Source organism: Myodes glareolus, chromosome 9, assembly GCF_982192425.1.
Source record: "Myodes glareolus chromosome 9, mMyoGla1.1, whole genome shotgun sequence".
Lineage (NCBI taxonomy): Eukaryota > Metazoa > Chordata > Mammalia > Rodentia > Cricetidae > Myodes > Myodes glareolus.
In genome coordinates, this window is record NC_142034.1 from 46,403,002 (window position 1) to 46,424,522 (window position 21,521).

Below are 21,521 nucleotides of genomic sequence, written 5' to 3' on the forward strand. Positions count from 1 at the left end.
TCCCGGGATCCCAGGCTCACGGAGGAAGTAGGCTGAGGGTTCCGTGCTGAGCCCAGATAGCCTCACATTCTAACTTTGGGAAAACTAACGCCCAGAGGTTTTTTGAGAAGCCAAAGGGAGGCTCCAAGAGATGAGAAGGAATCGAGGGTCCCAAAATTTGGCATGGGATCTTAGGATGGGTTGGCAGGTCTCAAGAAATCCATCCGAAAGCTTTTCCTGTGGACACTTAGCTGACCAATCTGTTCATTTTTCAAGTGCAACTTGTTGCTTGGATTCTAGTGAGAACAAAGTTCTTGTGTTTGAAAGGATTTTTGGAACTGATCTCTTTCCCACCCACCCATAAGCTACAACCACGGTTCTACAAATGCACATCTGCTCGTTCCATCTACACATTCTGGGCATCACAGGGCTCAGGAGCGGCTCCTACGCAGCCTGGCTTGTGCTAAGGAGAATGACTAGGTCAGTTTTGTGCACCTTCCTCCCCCCCCCCCCCCCCCCCGCCAGTATCTACAAAACCTGTGAAAGAAACACACACCCTTCAAGATAACTAATCAGTTTTTCAAGATTGGGTGGGTGGAGCACTGCATATAAAATAAGTTCAACTGTACCCTTACTCAGCTGTTGTCCGCGAAGCCTAGAATCTATTTTTTTTTTTTTTTTTCAAAACGGGGTTTCTCTGTGTAACAGCCTTGGATGTCCTGAAACTCGCTCTGAAGGCCAGGCTGGCTTTGAACTTACAGAGATTCTCCCTGCCTCTTTCTCCTGAGTGCTGGGATTAAAGGCATGCGCTACCACCGGCTCAGCCTAGAATCTGAGTCTTAAATTGATAATTGACCATGGTTCAGAGAATTTCCAATGCTTGGAAAAAGCCAAATGCCGACACCCATCTGTCACTTGAGAATTCAGTCTCTATGTCCCTGAGAGACTTCACTAAAGGCTGCAATGTGACAAAGCCACCATCTTCAAGGGAGCCGGCCCATCAGCTACCCTAGTGTGAGATTTTCTTCCCATTTTCTGAAAAAGAGAAACAAGCTAAAGAAACAGGCTGAGAGAAAGCATCGCTTGTCTCACACAATCAAGTTCAGTCTTCCTCCCCAAGGCAAATCATAAACGTTTACTCAACATCTACCACAGAACAGATCCTTTGGCAAGCTCCCGATGATACAAAGATTAAAAAGTTTAATCTTGTCCCCAACAAACTCATGATGTAGGCCTGAGAGATGGCTCAACAGATAAGGGCACTTGCTGTTTTTCCAAGGGACCCAAATATGTTTCCCAACACCCAAATCACTCTGGGAGGATCCAACACTCCCTTCTGGCTACCATAGGCACTCATCATGTGTGCACATATATATGCAGAGACACACACACATACACATAAAAAAATAAAATCTTTTAAAATGTGGTGGGAAAGACATTGGACTTAATCTCTAATAACCACACAATAGAGCTCTATAAGTAACAGCCTGTAGTTAGAGCCAGATGCCGGAAAGAAAAAAGGGGGGGGTGATAGGGCTAGGCTCAATAGTAGAACATTTGCTTAGCATACACTGGGACCCTAGGTTTAGTCCCCAGCACCACAAAAAGAAAAAGGGGACAAGTGATTATAATTTTAAAGAGTGGATGGAATTTTACAAGAAAGAGAATAAGAGAGATGGCATTCAAGGTAACAGTGAAGACACAAGGTGTGAAACACACAACGCCATCAGACTGGGGCCTCTGTGCATCACGATCTGATGTGGTTAAAAACAAAGACTGTGTTGAGATCAGAGGCCAGATGCACACCCGGGAAAGTAGGTTTGGGCTGAGATGTGAAGGGTTTTATGTGCCACACCTGAGCATCTGGACTTTATTCTGTGCTTAATTAGGAGTCAAAAATAGTTTTAAACAAAGTAGCAATGTTCTCAGATCTGTGTAAAGAGAAATCTGGTGGCTATGGGAAAGGGAGAGACCTAGGTACAATTCTCAGAACCCACACTGTGGCTCACAACCATCTGTAACTCTAGTTTCGGGGATCTGATGCCTTATGGCCTTTGTGGGCTCTCAGCTGTGTGATACAAACACATACATACAAGTAAAGCATCCATACACATAATATTTTAAGAACCAAATCTTTTGTTTAATTAGCAATTGTAAAATCCATTCAAAATCCAGCACTCAATGAATTTGAAATGCGTCTGGCAACACATACCTGTGTTGACTCATATGACATCACTGCAGCCTGGTATTTGGATACAGAATATGATACGAACATTGTCCCGTGTATGCTGTCACACCATGTAACATCAATGACACTGTCTGAGATACCTCAGCAATAGATTATACACTGTTGTATACTATGAATTGCAGTGTTTTACTGTACATACAAAATGTTCTGTTTTTATTGAAATATAATGATTTAATTACAAAAAACATTTTAAACATTTCCTATCATCATTTTCTTCATGTAAGTGTCAAATAGTATATCCTTAGACTATTTTATTTTAAAGACTGCTGTTTGAGTGGCTAATTTATGTTTCATTTTTTTTTAAAAAAATGCTGGCTTGGTGGTGATGGCACACGCCTTTAATCCCAGCACTTGGGAAGCAGAGGCAGGTGGATCTCTATGAGTTCGAGGCCAGTCTGGTATACAAGAGCTAGTTCCATAACAGATTCCAAAGCAATACAGAGAAACCCTGTCTCAAAAAACCAAAAGAAAAATATTGCCAACATTTTCTGACTTTTTTTTCCTTTTTTTTGGGGGGGGGGCGGGCATAGGGTCTCACTATGTAGCTCTGGCTGCCTGGAACTCACAGAGATCTTCCTGCCTCCTGCGTGGGAGTAAAGGCATGTGCTCCCACCACCTGGCTCTCCCAGCAATTTCTGAAAATGCGCTAAAAGTACTTCTTCCATTGAAAGTATTTTTACATTTATTTGTTATATGATTTTGTATGTGTATGTGCATGCACTTATCTGCTAAGCCCTCATAGCCCACTTCTGCTATTTTTCATTCTATATCTATGCAAAGCATCATTCTCAGCATTGAAGATTATAAAACCAAGTTATTGGTTGGTTAGATCAACTCTAAGAAATGCTGAGGATGGTTCATGCCCTGCAATATCGAGTTTACATTCAATACTTAATTCTTTTGTAAAAATAAACAAACATCTCCATCTTCTTGGTATGAAAATTCACCTTGGTCTTACATGTATACCAAAGAATTATATTAAAATAAGTTTATTATTTATTAATAATAAATTTTTGGCATATATACACATACCCCTGAGGTCACATAAAAAGTGCCTAGGTGACAAGGGACTGTAAGTTAAAAAAGTTTAAGAAACCCTGAATCAAGAGAAGAAATACAAAAACCCAGCAAGTTTGGGGTGTGAGGGTACGGGGGTGTGGAGGTATAGGGGTGTGGGATATGGAGGTATGGGGGTATGGGGTATGGAGGTGTGGGGGTATGGAGGTATGGAGGTGTGGGGTATGGAGGTGTGGAGGTGTAGGGGTATGGAGGTATGGAGGTATAGGGGTGTGAGGTATGGAGGTATGGGGGTATAGGGTATGAAGGTATGGAGGTATGGGGGTTTGAGGTATGGAGGTGTGGGGGTGTGGAGGTATGGGGGTGTGGGGTATGGAGGTATGGAGGTATGGAGTTATAGGGGTGTGAGGTGTGGAGGTATGGGGGTATGGGATATGGAGGTATGGGGTGTAAGGTATGGAGGTGTAGGGGTGTGGAGGTGTGGAGGTATGGGGCATGGGAGTCTGAACTCTATTTGAGTCATGGCAACTTTGAGGTTCCTACAGGAAAACAAAAACAAGAACTGCAAGAGACATATGAAAGTCTAGAAATTAGGCAAGGACACACGAACTAGAGTTATGACCATGACGTTTGCAGGAGAGGCTGGAACCAGAAGGATGAGGGCCAAGGTTAGCACCCTGGACCTCAGCATATAACTGCACAAGGTGTTCAGGTCCTGAGGGCTCTAGGCTAAGTGGGCTCAGAGGGTTGCAATCCATTCCAAGCTCTGTTTGCTGTACCACATACCCTGGCCCAGGAATGTGCCAATCAGGTTATGACAAGTCTTTTACTATTCCTTACAAGGATGCCAGTGGGCAAGGGGCACATCTATGAAAACCGAGGAGCTGGGAGAAAAGGAAAGCCCAGGAAGTTGGAGTTGGCCTTGCAAGTTCTATGCTCAAATTCCAGAATGGCCAGAGGTGATGGCCAACTTGACATGCCAAGCCAATGAGACTGCTGGCGCTGGAAACTCTGTGAGATGAGAGGGCAGCTGCAGAGGAAATAGAGGGCGGGGAAAAGCCTCACTGTAGCAAGTCAAGATGGAATTATGTCTGCTGGGGTTTTTGGGGAAGCAGCTAGCACAGATGTGAGACAGGACAGTGCAGTTGCTAATATACACACGCAGGACAAGAGAAGATGGGATCGGATTGGAATCACCCAGGAGGTGACAGGGACTCGGTTTACAGCTACTGCCACCCCTTTCCTGCCAGGCGTTCTATTTCTCTGCCCTATGCCTAGAGATTCCAATCATCATTTCCTCCCAGATCTCCTGCTCTGCCCTATTGTCAGGGTGACACCCTTTGTACTAGCTTTCCACCCAGCTGCTCACACCCATACATTCAACCCTCCGTGTGGGCACGGAGGGGAGGAACACAGTAAACTGGTTTTCCAGGTTTTCCATTCCATCCTCCTCAAGGGAACCACCCAGGAAGACAGTTTTCCTCAAATAAAATATTTAGAATTTTTCCCCCCTCTAACTCCAGCCAGAAAAATGCGCTGGGGCCCAGTGACACCTCGTGGTGGTACAAAGCTATCCCCTAGGGAGCAGCACAGTGTGCCACTGCATTAGACTTTCTGCCCAGTGCTTCCATGGCAGAGCAAACAGGGCCAGTCTCCAGCAAACTGTCCATCCAGGCACATCAGCATGCTGAACTCTTGGCCAGCTCTCCTAGCCTAATCAGTGACTGCAAGCAAAGTTCAATAAGAGACTCTGAAAATAAGGCGGCGACTGCTGTATGGGCAAAGGTGCTTGCCGCCAAGCCTGACCACCCAATTCAGTCCCCAGGACCTACGAGACAAAAGGAGAGAACTGACTCTCGCAAGCTGTCTTCTGATCTTTACATGCGTGCTGTGGCATGAGAAATACATGAGAAATAAAACACGATACGAACAAAATTTAAAAAAGAGGTGAAGAGTGATAGAGGAAGGTACGCAACATTGATCTCTGCCCTCTGGGTGCATGCACCCAGCATGTACATGTGTAAACATGCAAAGGCATCCCTCCCATACAAAATTGTCATTTTCCTCCAGAGAGTCCACATTTTACATGCACACACACACACACACACACACACACACACGCATGCATGCACGCACACATCTGTGTGTGTATAACTTGCTTCACATTTATCTTGACGGCCTGTGGATCCAAGAGTTTTTTCAGTGTTTGATGCAGGGTTTCCTAAATGAATTATGGAGGCATTACTTCTCCTTTCCATTCTTTCCCTTACCATCATCCTTGGAACAAGGAGATGCTGCACCTGGAACTTTCTGAGACAAAGGAGCCTATATCCCTTTGCTACACTTTCTATTTTCATTTCTGTATTTTGAGACAAGGTATCGTTAGGTAGCCCCTGCTGACCTGGAGTGCTCTCTGTAGACCAGACTGTCCTCAAACTCATAGAGACCTGCCTGTGCCCTTCACTACAGTTTCAACGCATGAGCACAAGTGGACTGCGTTCTTATGAGTTCTGTGCTCCCTGCTGCTACTAAATCCCTTACAAGTTTAACCCAACACTTGACCTTTCTCTCTTGGCTCAAAGACTTGGCCTTTTGGCATATTCAACACTAGTTGTAACTGATGTCTGGGTTTTTGCTTTGCTCTGCTTCCTGAAATATTGCCCAAGGATCTTGAATTAGGCTGTCCCTGCAAGTGTTTTTCTGCCTCTGTATAAGACACTGCTCGCAACTGCCATTCTCCCAGGTGCTAGCCATCCACTGAACAGTCTAGACAGAGAAAAGGGCGCATACAGAGACAGAGGCCTGCATGAACCCGGATGAATGTAGGAACAATGAGACAGTATGGTCAAATCAGGTTCCACGGGGAAATGTCACATACTGGGAAGTCTCAAATGCTCAGGATGCTCGTTGCCTTGGTATAAGATTGCAGAGTATTCACCCACCACCTATGCAATCCTCCCAGGTAGTTTAAATTAGTTTAGATTGCTGATACTACCTAGTGTAAATACTAGGTAAAAAGTCGTTATATCATATTGCTTAGGAAATAATAAGCAAAGCTGGTACATGTTCAGTAGAGGTGCATTTTTAAAGATTGTGTGTGTGCATGCACAAACATGTGTGTGTGTGTGTGTGTGTGTGTAAGTGCACACATTCATGCATGTGCTTAAGTGCAGTGTGTAAGGATGTCAGAGGCATGAGATCCCCTCGAGCTGGAGGTACAGGCAGTTATGAGCTGCCTGACATGGGTGCTGAGAACAGAACTCAATTCCTCTGCAAGAGCAACACTGTAACTGTTGTGTGGTCTCTCCAGCTCCCAAGTGCATTACACACTGCAACTGTTCCTGTTGTGTCATCTCTCTAGTTCCCAGGTGCATTTTTAAAAACATTTTCAATCAGCAATCAGTTAAATTTTCAGATACAGAATCTATAAATATGAGTGAAGGACCAACTATATTTGATGCTTCAGTAGCTATGATTGATTGTTGCTCTTCCAGAGGAACCAAGATCAGTTTCCAGTACCCACATCAGAAGGCTTACCATCTATAATTCCATCTTCAGGGGATCTGATACATCATATAACCTCCACTAGCACGCACACATGCCTATGAGCACGTACACACAAATAAAATAAAAATAAATCTTAAACGAAATGCATACTTTTGAAATTGGTAGTGGTGAAGTGAACTAGACACTATCTGTGCTATTGCCACACAGCAGAGCATTTTAACTGGGGAATAGTATCTGCTCTTCAATAAACTTATGCTTATTGCTAAGAGGAAATAGCCTTGAATTAAGAAAATTTTGTGTGGTGTGTGTGTGTGTGTGTGTGTGTGTGTGTGTGTGTGTGTGTGTAGGCTAAAGGTCTTCCTCTATTGCTTTCCACTTTATTTCTTGAGACTGGATTTCTCACTGAACCTGGAACTTACCACTTCAGCTAGACTGGCCAGCCAGCTGGTTCCTAGGAATCTCCGTTCCTTCTCCTGTCCCAGTGTTTGGGTTACAGGCATGCACTGCTACATCTTTTATGTGAATTCTAGGATCGGAACTCAGGTCCTCACTTGGTACAGCAAACCCTTTACTTGCCAAGCCATCTCCCTGGCTCTTGTCTGAAGGTTTAGGACCTTATCCTGTCTATAAAAACCAAATGCTCTGGAATTTACTGTGGCCGAAGATAGAGGAAATGGTGGGGAAAGAAAACATTTAAGAAATCAGAAATGAGGTTGAAGGATAGTTTATATTCATATCATAAAGACTTTGAGGCATGTTCACTTTGGTGTGGGAAAATTGTCCGTATTCTGTCAATCATATTTTAATAAAACGCTGATTGGCCAGGCAGGCAGTGTAGGCGGGAAAGCCAGACAGGAAGTAGAGGTGGAGCAAAGAGACTGGGAGTATTCTGGAAAGCAGGAAGCTCCCTCCGCAGTTCTGCCCAGACCACCGGAGAGGAAAGATGTAAGCTGCCCAGCTGAGAAACATAGATAAGGATAATGGGGTAACATAAGTTATAAGAACTAATAAGTAGCCTGACCTAATGGGCCAATCAGCTTTATAACTTATAGAGATCTCTGTGTGATTGATTTTCTCTGGGACTTGCTGGTTGTGGGGTACCGGGCGGGACAGAAACCCCAACAAGCCGGCCCCTCGTGTTACAACACTTTTTTATTTTTATTTTTTTATTCTATGTGCATTAGTGTTTTGACTGCATGTATGTCTGTGTGAGGGTGCTGGATCCCCTGCAACTGGAGTTACAAACAGTTGTGAGCTGTCATGTAGGTGCTGGGAATTGAACTCAGGTGCGAGCCATCTCTCCAGCCCCTGGGATGTACCCTTTATTCATTGGGATATTTCTTTTCTGGTTTATCTTTTGTTTGTTTGTTTTGTTTTTGATGCAGGGTTTCTCTGTATATCCCTGGCTGTCCTGGAACCAGGCTGGCCTCAAATGCAGAGACCCTAGACCCACCTGCCTCTGCTTCTTGAGTGCTGGGACTAAAGGCGTGCACCCCCACTGCCCAACTCACTGGGATAGTTGTATATGTACAAAATCTCCCAGTGAGAATAAACCTCAAACAATTGCCGGAAGCAAAGACCTGTATTTTGAGATCTGTATTTTGTTTACAGCCATCTTAAGCTCACAAGATAAGTAAGCTATTCACCTTTGCAGGGCAAGTTTCAGGCCTAGGAAATCAACCTGGTATCTTATCTCCTAGTGAGACCTGCAAGCCCCAGGTTTTTAGAAACAATTAGCATTTCCTTTGTTAGTCAACAATCACAGACCCTCAGTATTTCCTTATCAGCTGGGAATGTCTTGGGACCTGAATTCCAGCAGACCTGAACCCTATCCTTCCCCCTACCCCATTTGCTATATAACAGCTTCTAAGGAATAATAAACTGCAGCTTGATCAGAAATCCTGTCTTGCCATCGTTTCTTGTGTCTCTTGCTCTTTCATTCCTCTCCTCCAGGTTTATCAGGGACCCCCGTTTGTATCCCGCTGGCCAGGATAAATAATGTTGTTGCTGAGCCAAGTCAGTCCTGTCTGCTGTGTGGTGTCCCAACTGTTAAAATGACTTTTGCAAAAAGAGAGTTTAGGTTCTGGAGAGACAGCTTAACAGCCAAGAGGGCCTGCTGCTTTTCCAGAGGACACAGAGTTCAGATGCCGCTCACAACTGTCTCTGACTCTAGCTCAGGTGATGTGACATCCTCTTCTGGTCACAGGCACCTGTAGATGCATGACATACACACTCCTACGTAAAAAATAAGTGTTGAGGACCTCCCCCCCAATGTGTGTATCTGCCAAGTGACCACATGTGGAGACCAGGTAGCAAATTCCGAGTCTGCAGGAACAGGATAGAGGTTTGGGGGTGGTGACAGGCTAAGGATGGGGAAGGTGACTTGAGTTAGAGGTCACCAATGCTCTGCATACACAGACTGCCTCAGTTTACCATCAAGTCCTACAGAGGAGTGCTATCTACACCTCTCAGGTGGGTGGGTTGAATTTTTTGTTTTGTTTTGGTTTTGTGGAGTTTGTTTTTGTTTGTTTCTCAAAGGCAGGATTTCTCTGTATAGCCCTGGCTATCCCAGATCTCCATCTGTAGAACAGACTGGCCTCAAACACAGGGATGAGCCTGCCTCTGCCTCCTGAGTACTGGATCAAAAGTGTGCGCCACCACCACATGGCAGGTGGGTGGTTTTCAAAGGTCAACTAAAAGCAGATGAAAAGGGTTGAAACAACTCTCTCTAGTTCCCCTCCCACCTCCACAAGCATGTGTGTGTGCACATGTGCCCATAATGTATAAAATAATTAAATGTAATTAAAAATTTTAAAAATAAGCCAAAAGAAAAAGGTACCAAGACCTAAGTAAGCAACACACAGATGGCAAGAATGATAGAGCTACAAATCAAAACTCAAGATTTTATACCTCTATAATAAAACAATTCAAAGAAAGAAACAAACAAAAGCAAACTGCTGTTGACAATTCTCATACGCTGCTCATGAGAGCATAACTTAGTATTGCCAACCTAAGAATATTCACCGGTGCTGTCTCTGCTGCTGAACGACAAGAGTGTTTCCTGCATTGTTGACTTCATTGTTGTGCAAACACACAGTGAGCTTACACAAGCCTGGGCGGCATAAGTCAATCCTTTGATATGACCCTTTGATATGATCAGGATGAGGTAAGCAGTAAAGAGGGGATGGATGGTGCTAATGCTAGTATACCACGGCATATTGTTGGGCAGTAAAACGTTCCACGTAAGTGGAAGGGGCATCCTCTAAACGAACAACGAGAAGTATCATATCATGAACACGTAAACAGTCATTTGTCGTCAAGCAGCATGTGCTGGATGTGCTATGCTATCCCATGACTGGCCAGCCAGCCGGCTTGCTCATAGCAGCACCTCTGTTGTGCTATAGCACTGGGGTATGAGATCACTAGGCCACAGGAATTTTCCAGCTCCACCACAATCCGGTAGAAACACTTTCTTGTATACTACCTGTCATTGACAGAAGCATCCTCATGTAGCACGCGGCTATATTTCACAATATCCAAGGTGCACATACTGTCTCACCCAGCCAGTCCAGTCCAGAGTCACTCTGGCTACTAGGAGCTTGTGGCTACTTAAAGTAAAAATTTAAATGTAGATTAGGAATGTAGTTCCGTGGTAATCATGAGTGCCTGATAAGTGTGGGGCTTTGAGTCCAGCCGCTAGCAGGAAAACTAAAAACAAAAATTCAGTTTTTCAATGGAGTAGTCACCTTCTATGTGTTCAATATCCATATCTGGCTGGAGAAAAGGCCACGGGGTCAAGCTGCTGTACAGAAGAAGGTTTTCATCACCACAGTGAGTTCTACTGGACAGCACCAGGAGAAACTGCTGCTTTTGGAGTCATGGTTTATTTTAGCATCTCTGGGGATTGCATAGAATCCCCCCAAAAATCCAGTAGTTCATTCATAGACACTTGCATAAAATACCACACAGAACTAAAACATTATTAATGCACATAGCAAATTATGAACACTATGCAGCCATCTTTAAGGGTTCAAAAACAAGACAAACTAAAGAATGAATTGGTTAGAGAGACATATAAAATGGCAAAATAATGAGGGTATATGTAGTTTGGTTGATCCCTATCAACACACACACAGGGAGGGAAAAGAGGGTGAGACAGTGAGATCCCAGCACATCAAAAGAGCCAAATAAATAGATAAAAAAGATGATAGACAAGGAGACAAAGCAATGTTAATATCAAGACCAATATAGTTAACAAAGAAGAGATGATCTGAACTTCAAAGGCATTTGCAATTTTTCATTTCTTTCTTTTTAAATTTTTATTAGTTATTTACTTATTTACTGTCTGTTTGTTTTGCAAGACAGGGTTTCTCTGTGTAGTCCTGCTGTTATGAAACTCCTTCTATAGACCAAGCTGGCCTCAAACTCAGAGATCCACCTTTCTCTGCCTCCCGAGTTCTGGGAACTAAAGGCGTGAATCACCACTGCCCAGCTGTTCCTCTGTTTCCTAAATTGGCTTAAATTTTCCTAAATTGGTAAATTGCTCAGTGTACTCATTATAACTAATTCAGTGCATTGTCTGAATTTTGTATAAGTGAAATCTCTCTTCTTAAAAAGGTCATTGTGAGGGGTTGGAGAGGTAGCTCAGGGGTTAAGAGCACTGACTGCTCTTCCAGAGGTCCTGAGTTCAATTCCCAGCAACCACATGGTGGCTCACTACCATCTGTAATGACATCTGGTGCCCTCTACTGGCCTATAGGATATATGTAGGCAGAATACTGTATACATAATAAATAAATAAATCTTAAAAAAATTTAAGGTCACTGTGACTGCAGTGTAAATAATAAGTCTAAAGAAAGGAATGAATATAAGCTGTGTGTGTGGTGTGCTCACTACTTAGGTGTGGGAACAAGAGTATTCTGAGTCAAAGCCAGCCTTGGAAAACAGGGAGACCTGGAGAGGAGGAGATGGAAGGAGAAGAGGGAGGGAGAGGAGAGGAGTAGAGAGAAGGAAAGAGTGGGGAAGGGAGGGGATGGTGCAGGAGTTGAGAAACATCTTAGGAGACAATAATTTTATCCAGATAAGATCAAGAAGGCAGTCCTATCTGGGCATGGTGGTATAGGTATTTACTTCCAGCACTCAGGAGGCAGAAGCCGGAGGATCCCTGAGTTCGAGGCAAGCTTAGTCTACATAGCATGTTCCAGGCCAGCCGGAGCTACATAGTGAGACCCTGTCGTGGGGGCGCAGCACTAGAGGTGGAACTGGATGGCTATGGGATACACCCTGGTAGTCATGCTGCACAAGATGTTTGCCTGATGTGATGTGGAGCATGAAGAAAGAGCTTCAAAGTCAGACAGGGAACCCTGGGGAGAGCTTTTTCGGGGAGACAAATAACCACCATGTCTTGTCCAACTTGGAATTCGTCGAGTGACAATGCCTGGGGAGAGAAATTCTAGTTGGAGTGTCCAAGTTTGCTTTCGGCTCCTGGGATAAAACACTAACCAAAAGCAACTCGGGGAGGAAAGGGTTTGTGCTGTTCCCAGCCACAGCCCATCGTTGATGGCAGTCAGTGAGGGACTGCGAACAGGAGCAGAGGCAGGAACCGTGGAGGAAACTAAGGATCCACTCGGCCTCCAGGCTTACTCAGCCTTCTTTCTTGATTTCCTATGTGCAGGGGTGTTTTGCCTTCAAGTATGTCTGTGTAGGTGTGCACTCAGTGCCTGTGGAGGCCAGAAGAGGCTATCAGATCTCCTGGAACTGGAGTTACAGACTATCGTGAGCTGCTGGGAACTGAACCCCAGTCCTCTGAAAGAGCAGCCAGCACTCTGGACAGCCGAGCCATCTCTCCAGCCTCTTCAGCTTATTTTCTTACAGAACCTAGGACCACCTGCCCAGCCCTATCATGTGTAAGCTGGGCCCTCCCGCAGCAATTGTTAACCATGAAAATACCCCTCTGTCATGCCAATGGGCCAACCTATTGGGAGGGGATTTCTCAGTGGAGGTTCCCTGTTCTCAGATGTCTCTGGTCTGTGTCACACTGACAAGAGTTGACCAGCACATGGAGGTTCCTTGTGAGAAACAGGATAAGGGACGGAGGATATAGCCCCATCAGTACAGCCCTTGCCAGCAGGAGGACCCGAGTTTAACCTCCAGTGCCCAAATAGAAAGCTACAAGTGTGGCAGCCCACACTTGTAATCCCAGTACTGAGGGAGTGGAGATGGGCGGGTCCCTGGGGCTTGCTGCCCAACCAGCCTAGCCTACTCTGCCAGTTCTAAGTCCCAGTGAGAGGTTCTGCTTGCAAAGCAGGGTAGATGGTTCCTACCCTGTTAGAGGTTGTCTTCTGCCTCCCCGCACAGGTGCCTGCACCCACACCCCAAAAAGAAAAGGAAAACAGGATCAAGCATGTCCTCGGGATTGTGGGGATCAGGAAGAAGGGAGCCCTTATTGAGCTCTGCAAATGGTTCATGTATGAGCCCCTGAGGTAGGGTGAGGTTAGGGGAGCATCTAATTCCTTGAATTAAATAAGGTAACTCCCTGCTCTTACAAATCTCACCTACAGTCACCAAGACAGAAATTTTATTGAAATATAGAAAAGTTGGACTGAAGAGAAAAAGAAAAGCAGGGCAAATCACAGGCGCTAAAACCAGGAGTTTTGACCTGTGGGGAAACAATAACTAGGTTCCACTGGAGACCACAGTCTTTGTTCCCTTGCAGGAATGCTGCTGGACTGGCTTTGCTTGGCTGCGGAAGCCAGGGTTTTAATTCCTCCTTTGATTCTAAAGTAGATGCTCTCTAAAGCAAATAAATCTCCAGAGCAATAACCACGTTACTGTTTTTTTCCTTGGGACAAAAAGTGAAAATGTTACTAAATAAAGCACACAGGAGAGGGTGACTGGGTCCCACTCTTCCCAGCGCGTGCCATTTTGCTCTTTTTCCCGCGGTGTATAGCTTGTCTTCTCACTTTAGTTTTCTCTCTTTGTTCCACAAAAGGATGATTCATCAGACAGAAGGAAAACTGTTCGTAGCCCAAACGAAAACCATGAAAGATTTGGCGGTATCTCACCCTGAAAGGGAAGGAAAAAATAAGTTTTCCTTTTTAGGGCAAAAAGAAAAAAAGAAAAAGAAAGAAAGAAAGAAAGAAAAGAGTAGAAAAGTAAGTGGGTTGGAGAGATGGCTCAGAAGTTAAGAGCACTGACTGCTCTTCTAGAGGTCCTGAGTTCAATTCCCAGCACCCACATGGTGGCTCACAACCATCTGTAATACGGTCTAGTGCCCTCTTCTGGCCTGCAAGCATACATAAGGCAGAACACTGTATACATAATAAATAAATCTTTTTTTTTAAAGATTTATTTATTTATTATGTATACAACATTCCTTCCACGTATTCCTGCACTCCAGAAGAGGGCACCAGATCTCATTACAGATGGCTGTGAGCCACCATGTGGTTGCTGGGAATTGAACTCAGGACCTCTGGAAGAGCAGTCAGTGCTCTTAACCTCTGAGCCATCTCTCCAGCCCCATAATAAATAAATCTTAAAAAAAAAAGATTTCCTAAAATTCCTTAATTTAAAAACCTGGAGATGCCTCTCAGTGGTGAGTGATTGCTCAGCAAGTCCAAGTCCCTGAGTTGGAGGCCACATGGTGAGAGGCCAGATTTCTTAAGGAATACATGCAAGCACCAGCACCTGGAAAGCTGGCCATGGTGGTACATGTCTGTAATTCCATCCCTCAGGAACTGAAGCAGGAGAACTGCAAGGTTTGAGGGCTGGGCTACAGAGAAAAGGTCTGCCTCACAAAACAGTACCAGAAGAAAAGAAGCATAGAGATTACAAAAAAAAAAAAAAAAGCCAATATTTGAAATCCACTCAATCTGGCTTTACCATTTAGAGGTGTATACAGTTACTTATCGCCAAGTCCATTTCCTCTTCTAAAAAGGGATGTTCCTATTAAACACAAAATATCGTGAGTAAAATGATTCCTACACCAACTATGTCACAGGCTTCGTTTGCTCAGTAGTCTGTGGTCATTTATTCCCCATTAACACGAAAGACCCCAGTGTAGGGAGCCTCTCACTCAAATCTCGGGATAACACGACCCCCCCCCCCCAGTAACTCACGAGAGACCGTCCTTGCTGCAATCACACGAGGTTTATTGACAGGTAGGGACCAGTGCACTGGGGCCAAAACTCATAACCCACGCAGGGGAGGAATTCAACCCCGAGTAGCTGGGAGAGTTTTCAAGGGAAGAAAGCACAGCCCAGTAATCCAAAGGGGGTAGAGAGGGCGTCAAAGAAAATTCTGAAAATACCAATGATCACAAGGGGGCAACTCCCTGTTTCAAGATTATTCTCAAGATTACAATCTAACTTTATCTTCAGCTAGTTCCTGAAACAGAGTCACTGAACCTGCTAATCCTAGATTTCTGATTCTTCCTTCCCTGCTTAGATTTTTGGCTCTATTTTTTCTTGCTAGGGGGATCTGGATTTATCCAGGTCTTTCAAACAACCCTATGCCAGAAGTGAGTTTGTCGCTGTTCCCACGTCTTAGGGTTTCTATCTCAATGAAGAGACAACATGACTATGACAACTCTTATAAAGGAAAACATTTAATTGAGGTGGAGGCTTAGAGTTTCAAAGGTTTAGTCTATTATCACGGCTGGGAGCCTGGTGTCTGGGAGCATGGCAGCTGGGAGCCTGGTGTCTGGGAGCATGGCAGCTGGGAGCATGGCGGCTGGGAGCCTGGTGTCTGGGAGCATGGCGGCTGGGAGCCTGGTGTCTGGGAGCATGGCAGCTGGGAGCCTGGCGGCTGGGAGCCTGGTGTCTGGGAGCATGGCGGCTGGGAGCATGGCGGTTGGGAGCCTGGTGTCTGGGAGCATGGCAGCTGGGAGCCTGGCGGCTGGGAGCCTGGTGTCTGGGAGCGTGTCAGCTGGGAGCATGGCAGCTGGGAGCATAGCGGCGGCGCACAGGCAGACATGGAAGAGCTGAGATTCCTACTTCTCAACTCACCTGTGAGTCAGACCACTTCCTGCTGCCTGCAAGTCAAGATGTAGGGCGCTCTGAATAGTTTAGGTTTCCGAATGCTGCTTCTCCAAGCTTTGACGGTCAGACAGGACACTGCTATCTTAAAGCTTAGGCATGCGTGCGTAGCTGTTAAGTTTTCCCATTCATCTGATACAGGTGGAAAAAGGATGGCCAGCCAGTGTTCACACAAGGAACACACAGCAGAAGCGTCAGTTAAGAGTAGTGACTGTGAGATCAAAAAGCATCCTCTCCACCTTTGCAGCGATCAGAAGAAACTGTCAATTTAGCAGAAAGACAAAGCCGGCAATAAATCAGTCGGGATTTCCTTAAAAACAAATGCAACTCACATCTCCAATTGGAACAAAGTCCTTCAGCCTGGTAATTTCTGTGTGAGCCAAGTTTCGTTATCAAGCCGTTTTATGAAGTCCCATAACTATAAAATCATTTCTGGAACTCAAGGTTATGGTGCCTCAGCAGCAACAAAGTTTATGCCCTCTTTGATGGAATTGTTTAACGATGCCCTTGAGCTGTCCGTCAGACCCACAAGTAATAGCTGGAGAGAAATGCCCTGCTTGGGACTGACACTTTGATTTGGAAGGAACATGCAGTTTGCAAAAATGACATCCAAGGTGGCAAAGCCTAAGAATCATTACTGCTAAATATACACTTTTTAAATCGTGTAATACGGGGACTCATGGGACTGAACAGAGAATATTCCTGAATGGTCCGTCCATTCTGAGTCTATCAGAGATGAATGATTCTGTGTGGTAGAGCCAGAATGAGCGTCCAGCTTTTCAAAGCAGCTGCTCATATCCTATACGTCATGGATGTCTGTCTGGCAGTTACAGCGTTCCCATGAGCATTGTTGGCGGAGCATAACGGCGCAGCATGAAACCACGGGAAACCTGGCTGCTCAATTCAGTAACCAATCTGACCGAAGGTACAAGAGGAGCCGTGTCTTCCCTAAGGACAAGATTCCAAACCCCAGGGGTGTAAGTCAGCTTTTCACCACTGTGACAGAATAAATGAGATCTCAATTAGAGAAAAAATTCATTATCAGCTCACAGTTCCGAAGTTTCAGTCTATGGCCATTGCATCCTGTTGTTTTAGGTTGGTAGCTGTGTAGACAGGAAATTGTGATGGAGTGCTTGCTTCCTTCCACAATGACTAAAAAGAATGAGTCCCACAATTCCCTTTGAGGACACACCCCCACTGACCTAAGACCGCCCACTAGACGGTAGATCTTAAAGGTCCCATCACCCTCCAGTAGCCCCACAGGCTGGATCAAACCCAGGTACCTGGCAAGCACTCCATTGACCTACACCACCTGCGTTCCCTCTACAGCAAATCCTTGAACACAAGACTCATCCTCAGTTCATGATCTACTCACACTTTAAGAACCTTGAAGGACCCCAGGACCCGCTAGGGGGCGTATTCCTCTTCTCACTCTCTTTAGGGCTCCCTCTTTCTGAGCGAATAGGCGGAGCCTGCCCCTCCACTTTAGATCTTTCCATATCACTTCTTTTTTCTCATTCTGCACTCCCTATATGTCCACATCTATTTTCTATTTGATGTTAAAAACGTCGATCCTGGGTGTTTCCTTATATATCTGAGATACAGGAAGTATCTTATGGGATGTTCATTCTTTTTTCTCCTTCTTCTTCTGGTTTTTCGAGACAGGGTTTCACTGTAGCTTTGGAGCCTATCCGGGAACTAGCTTTTTGAAGACCGGGCTGGCCTTGAACTCACAGAGGTCCTCCTGCCTCTGCCTCCCAAGTGTTGGGATTAAAAGCGTGAGCCATTGCCACCCGGCTTAGATGTTTATTCTTGATGTAGGAGGCAGATGTGAACTGAGGTTTCTGTTGTCTATATGAAATAAATATGCAGACTGCCTCTGGCTGACTTGTGGACAGATAGAACGTTATAGGTTGAGATCCAAAATTCTCTTAATCTTATCACGGACCCTTAATGACCTAACGACACCAAATGGAACAATTGGTGCTTATGTGTCATAGTCAAAATTTTTACTGTCTGTCTCCATTCCTCTTGCCAGTTTGCCAAAGAGCTGAGCATCCTGTAAAACCAAGACTAATTGTGATACGTAAGGCCAAAAGGCAGTGATAGAACTGACTGGCCCTCCTTCCTAGCCATGTGGCCTTGGACAGATCACTTAACCTTTCTGAACTTTAGTATCTCCAATCATAAATAATGCCAGCATTACCCACCATAGTAGGTATGTGAGTCAAAAGCAAACAAACAAACAAGCAACCCCCTCAAAAAAAAAAAAAAACCAAACAGATGTGAAATGTGAGATGTTTTGTAAGTTACAAGGTAACAGGAAAATCCAAGTGAAGGCCCTTCCTAATTTATTTAAACAGGGGCTAACATTTGCTGAGAGCATTGGAAGAAATAAAGGCCAGCAGTAATCCATGAGTTTGCACAGCAGCACTTTAGGAATCCGTTGCGGTGGTTCAAATCTCCACACACACACACCCCCACCCGAGCCATACACATATGTGTAGTAAAGGCTCTGAGAACTACATGTTTGACAGCACTGTGGAAGTGCGAACAACCTGTGCTTTGCTACACACCCACCTTGACACTGTCAAGATAAACTCTCCTGGAAAGATTACCTAAGTGCTGAGACATCTGTGCTTAGTGGGGAGTGCGTGTCCTCTGCAGTCACCGGCACCAAGGACTTTGTTTTGAGACAAGTGACTTGATTTTAGTTGGGCTCACATTATTGCTGCCCGTCTCCTCAAAGATATGCTCCTAATAGACATAAAAATACTCATGATTTGTGGCAGGTCAGTCAGCACTTTCTATGACTCAGAGTCCATAGCGGGTAGGAGACACGAACTTATTAAGAAAACTGTCCTTGGGTTGGCAAGATGACCCAGAGGTTAAGGACACTTGCCACCGTGCCTGATGACCTGAGTTTCATCCTTGGGACCTGTATGGTAAAAAAGGAGACTTGATCCCTGTAAGTTGTCCTCTGATATAAGCAAGCTACCTCCCCACACAACAAATAAATATAATTTGAAAAATTAAAAAGAAACTTGCCTTGAAATTATACATTATTTTAATTAAACTATTTTCTTATATGATACACTGTTTTGATTCATTGCTGGAGGTTGAACCCAGGTCCTTACACATCCTAGGAAGTGCTCTGCCAGGAAGCTACACTATCGCTCTTGAGTTTTTACTGTGCTGGAAATACCTGTATTAGTCAGTCAGAGGCTAATTTGCTTACAGTAACAACAGCAAATACTTTCCCAATCTGGTGGCTTAGCACGGAGATCTAGTTCTCATTTGCACATGAACAGGAAGCTCTGGTTATTAAGAATCCCAGGATGGCAGGTGTCCTGATCTCTTGCCACAGCTGCCACATCTGGGGACAGAACCTAAAAAACCCATTCTGCTTTGCTTTGCCCAGAAGTGGCCCTATTCAATTCTCTCTCTAACCCCTTGACTAGAAGTCATGTAGCTGTTCAGGCAAGAAACATGATGAGCACAGAGACACCCGGGAAGTATCTTTGCCACAATCCTCAGCACCCCCAAAGGGCAGGAGGCTCTGGATGACTCGCAGGCCTTCATCCTCATCTTTGCACCACGGAACAAGCTGCTCGGCCCAGCTCATGCCACTTGTGTGACTAAGCAAGTTACAGCCTCCGTTTCCACACCTGTGGAGATTCCAACACCTACCTCTGCACAGGTGCAAGAGACACTTGGTTGTCACCGGGAGGGCACAAAATACCTAAGGCAGCAATTCTCCCCCAACAGTTCTGATATGGCAGACTATCTCAAAGACTATGGTGACATTCTCCAAAGACATCATGACTGAGATTACTGTAAATTACCTTTGCTTAGAAATTCTCGGCAAGTCACCCAGAATAGGACACATCCCGATGCCATTCTCGGTAAAATGGGAGGTGTAGTTTTCTGCTGTTGTCTTTTTCCCCTCTGTGACATGGTCCCCACTCCAGTGTCCAAGCTTTAGACCAGCCTGGGTGTGAATCCCAGCTTAGTCACTTTCTTTAGTTAGCAAGGGCTCTGAGCCCAAGTGTCCTCATCATTTTTTTTTTTTTTTCTGAGATTGATTCGGGGCTTCTTAACACTGGAACAGTCACGACGGTTACACAGGGCTGTCTCTAAGACTAAAAACATAATTCGGATCAAGTCCCCAGCACAGTATAGCATAATTTTCTGTCCTCTGATACATTCTACCTAGCATTCCTGCATTTGGTATGAGAGCTTTGCCACAGACGCCTCAGTGAGTTGGTGAAAACCCACGTCAACGTCAGGTTAGGCTCTCTGTCAGGAAATGGCTCTGTTAGCAGGAGAGAACACATCTACTCCTAGACATTAAGGATCAAAGCAAACAAACAACAAAGCAAATTAGATATGGAGACTTAGACATACAAATACACATTTCTGACTTCTAAAGAATCAATCCTGTCTCCAGTGGTCAAAGTTTGCTTCTAACATACAGATGAGCTCTAACATACAGTCCTTGCCACTCCAAAATAGGGGCGACTGAAGGGGTAAAACTGGCAGGGAGGGGAAGCCATCTTCAACTATTCAGCCAGGCACTAATGATTATATTGGAGATATATCTATACACACACACACACACACAGACACACACACACACACACACACACACACACACATGTTTTTTGAGACAGGGTTTCTCTGTGTAGCTTTAGTGCCTGTCCTGTAACTAGCTCTTGTAGACCAGGCTGGCCTCGAACTCACCACAGAAATCCACCTGCCTCGGACTGGAGAGATGGCTCAGCGGTTAAGGGCACTGGTTGCTCTTCCAGGGGTCCTGAGTTCAACTCCCAACAACTACATGGAGGCCCAAAACCATCTATAGTTGGGATCTATGCTCTCTTCTGTCATAAAGGTGTACATGCAGATAGATAACACAAATAAATCTAAAAAGAAAGAAAGAAATCCACCTACCTCTGCCTCCCGAGTGGGTATTTTTGCTGCTTCTTTTATTTTTATTATTTTAATTCTTTGAAAATTTTATACAGTATATTTTTATCATAATGTTCCCCATCTCCATCCCCCAACACTATTCCTTTTGGGTTTTGGTAGTTGTTATTTGACACAGGGTCTCATCTAGCCCAGGCTACCCTCAAACTTACTATGTAGTTGAAGTGGACCTTAAATCCTAATATTCAAGGACTGGAATATAGGCATTTTCTCCTACCCCTGACTTACATTGTTAACCTCTAAAAGACTGTAGAATTTAAATAAAATACCATTTTCTTTGCTTTTAGGTGGAACCATATCGAATAGGTAATTGAATTATCCTAATGCAAATTCAGACGAACAAGTAAATATCATTGATAAATGTTTCTAAAATTCAGAGGAGAGATTACTACAATAAGTAGAATTTTCTTGATAGATTAATTCTGGCAAAAACATGGTGGGATAAAGGACATAGGTTACTGGTAGAGCATTTGTCCTGGGTTCAATCCTCAGCATTGGGGACGAAGAGAGAGAGAGAAAGAGAGGAAGAGAGAGAGAGGGGGGGGGTTATAGAGATGTTTCATCAGTTAGGGCACAAATGCTCTTACAGAAGACTTAAGTTCAATTCCCAAGATCCATGTTAGGTGGCTCACAACCGTTTGTAATGCCAGCTCCAGGGGATCTGATGCCCTTTGTTGGCCTCCACGTGCATTGCATTCACACACACACACACACACACACGCACGCACGCACGCACACACAAAATT

General features: G+C 44.7%; 1 long non-coding RNA gene across 1 annotated transcript; it reads right to left on the bottom strand.

Moving 5' to 3' along the window:
* Positions 1-11,628: 11,628 nt before the first annotated feature.
* LOC146893090 (uncharacterized) lies at positions 11,629-16,924 on the bottom strand. The gene is made up of 3 exons (XR_015003694.2): positions 15,757-16,924; positions 14,633-14,695; positions 11,629-13,816 (listed from the first exon to the last, which is right to left on the bottom strand). It is a non-coding gene; the product is annotated as an uncharacterized LOC146893090 (long non-coding RNA).
* Between the last annotated feature and the right edge of the window lie 4,597 nt (positions 16,925-21,521).